Here is a 2,687-nt window from a genome sequence, read left to right as displayed (position 1 = left end):
TATCTCTGCTGACCCTGGGCGAGAGGCAGGAAGGTCGTCAGCCCGTCACACAGCTCACGCAGAGAGACAGACAACCATGCATATTTACACTCACACATGCAGCCAACAGAATCACCAGTTAACCTTCACTGTGGACTGTTCCAGGAAGCCAGAGCACCCACCAAGCAACCTACGCAGCCACAGGAAGAACATGCAAACTCCACACATAAAGGCCAGCAGGTGGAGAGTGGTAGGAGGCAGCAGGTGTAGCCCAGTGGAGGAGGTTCCATGGTGTAATGGTCAGCACTCTGGACTCTGAATCCAGCGATCGGAGTTCAAATCTCGGTGGAACCTGCTGTTGGCAGAGCGCAACAAATAGGGAGTGTTGTGGTAATTGTTTCTCTTCCCCAATGAACAGAAATAATGATGTTCTTCTTCTTAATACTGTACATACAACAAATGCCCTCACAATGTACACATTGTTTCATGCAGAATGCATCCAACTGGGACAAAACACTTTGTGTTAAAAATGCACATTTGACGTACTGTGAACTGGGATATTCTAAATCTTTTTCAGCAAAATATATACAATGGTAGTGAAATCAGTCGGTCCCTTTTCAGAGTAATAAGATCTTGTTCGGATTACTTGTTGAAGAGCAAAATATCTTGAAAAATGTCATTTCTGATCTCTAGTTCTATCAAAAAGTTTAGAATGAAGCTGGCCCTTTGAAGTCAGGATGGCCGAGCGGTCTAAGGCGCTGCGTTCAGGTCGCAGTCTCCCATGGAGGCGTGGGTTCAAATCCCACTTCTGACAACAAATATTTAGACGACATTGACAACAAAGAAAGCACACCTGGAGACACACAGCAGGTCATCAAGGTGAAGCAGATGCAACCTGCTGAGGTCAAGGCTTCAAGGACCAGGTATCACTGGGCAATGTGGAAACTAGAGAGATCAAATGTTGTGGAAACGTTTTGACCTGCCATGGCAACACCCGCCACCAACCAACCTTAACGTCCCGTAACAGTTGACGACAGGCCCAAGTGGCTGAGGACGAGTGTTCCTCAGGAGAACTAGAACTACAAATCCAATGGGGATTTGCCGTTGCAGCTTTGAATCCTGCTGACAACACTGATGTGTTCTCAGAGGCTCCGAACCACCACAGATGAGAACAGATCATCATCTCCAAACCGTTTGTGCTGAGAACCGATGAAATGAAAGGGGGATGGTGATGTTTAAGTGAAGGTGTCATCACAAACAAGTTGGAATATCATGTGAGTCACCAAACATTGATCCTCTTACTCTTTTCATTTTCCACCTTCTCTTTCATGCTGTTCAACAAGTCCTCAGTCAAGAGGAGATGTAGGACCCTCCGCCCATGTCAGAAATGTCACATTTGAAATAGAGTAGTCCTGCAGTTACACCCACAGGTTGATTTTCACTGGGAGATCCAGCATACGGTGCACGTATAAGGCCCCAAGTTCAGACTATGACATGTCTATCAGCTTAGATCTTCAAGACACAAAGCTCATCCTTTAGAATTTTATTGCTGCTTGTGAGAAAACAAAATGCTGTGTAGCTATTGATACTGCTGCCTGTGAATGTGTGCATAAAAGTGATGAAATCATTAGACACTGTTCAGATTGTGGGATGATGCACTGCAACTGTATAAACTCAGACTGTGCACTGGCAACAGCAGGATCTCAGCACTGCCAAACATAACACAAGTGTGGACAACTGTGTGTGCAACCAGAGGGCACAGTCAGAGGAATGCAATGGCCGGGAATCGAACCCGGGTCAACTGCTTGGAAGGTAGCTATGCTCACCACTATACCACCATCGCTGTGAGAAGGGTGGATTTTGTTTGCAAAACCAGGAGACACACAGACGGTCATCAAGGTAAGGGGGACGCAGCACACTGAGGTCAAGGTTCCAAGGACCAGGTATCATCAGACAGTGTGCAAGTCCAACAGAATCACCAGTTAACCTACCGTCTGTCTCTCGGCTGTTCCAGGAAGCCAAAACACCCACCAAAAAATCTATGCAGCCACAGCACGAACATGTAAACTCCACACATAAGGACTCAGCTGACCAGCAGGTGGAGAACGATGGAGGAGGTTCCATGGTGTAATGGTCAGCACTCTGGACTTTGAATCCAGCGATCCGAGTTCAAATCTCGGTGGAACCTGCTGTTGGGTGCAGCAAAGCAGGAACCTTCTGTATGAAGTTCTGAGGGCTGTACTATGAAGCGAGATTAGTGGGATAGCGAGGTATGCTGAGCTTAAAGCCAGAATCTTCAGTGCCATGAAGGTGGCTCTGTTTTTGCCTGGCTACATCTTCACATATGCTGTGGAGCGAACCTGGTCGGGAGCAGTTTGTGTTCAGAGTTTCAGATTTAAATCGGCTGGAAAGAGCGTCTCCCTTTAACCAAATCATTTCCTGACTATTATTTATGAGCGACACAGATTCTCAGCGGCTACATTGCCAGAATATTTGGTACTGAAAACATAACTCTAAAATACCCTGCAGCATTTTTTTTACTGGGCTACTTTGAATAGTGGGTGCCCATATTACCTGTCTGTACACATTGGAAATTGAGCAATCTTAATCACACATATGTAAGGCAATTTTCTTTTTCACATGACAGAATACCTGGGTAACAGTCCAGAGACACTTCCATAATCAAATGATGGGCTCGTCCGGGATTT

At 46.0% G+C, this 2,687-nt stretch overlaps 4 non-coding genes across 4 annotated transcripts; 3 read left to right on the top strand and 1 right to left on the bottom strand.

Moving 5' to 3' along the window:
* The first annotated feature begins 261 nt into the window (after positions 1-261).
* On the top strand, positions 262-333 carry trnaq-cug (transfer RNA glutamine (anticodon CUG)). Its single transcript has one exon. It is a non-coding gene; the product is annotated as a tRNA-Gln (tRNA).
* A 377-nt stretch (positions 334-710) lies between these two features.
* On the top strand, positions 711-793 carry trnal-cag (transfer RNA leucine (anticodon CAG)). Its single transcript has one exon. It is a non-coding gene; the product is annotated as a tRNA-Leu (tRNA).
* Positions 794-1,750: 957 nt separating this feature from the next.
* trnag-ucc (transfer RNA glycine (anticodon UCC)) lies at positions 1,751-1,822 on the bottom strand. The gene has a single exon. It is a non-coding gene; the product is annotated as a tRNA-Gly (tRNA).
* A 273-nt stretch (positions 1,823-2,095) lies between these two features.
* trnaq-uug (transfer RNA glutamine (anticodon UUG)) lies at positions 2,096-2,167 on the top strand. Its single transcript has one exon. It is a non-coding gene; the product is annotated as a tRNA-Gln (tRNA).
* The last annotated feature ends 520 nt before the right edge of the window (positions 2,168-2,687 follow it).

Source organism: Stegastes partitus, unplaced genomic scaffold, assembly GCF_000690725.1.
Source record: "Stegastes partitus isolate 25-593 unplaced genomic scaffold, Stegastes_partitus-1.0.2 Scaffold4107, whole genome shotgun sequence".
NCBI classification, from domain to species: domain Eukaryota; kingdom Metazoa; phylum Chordata; class Actinopteri; family Pomacentridae; genus Stegastes; species Stegastes partitus.
This window is presented reverse-complemented; position numbering and strand designations above follow the sequence as displayed.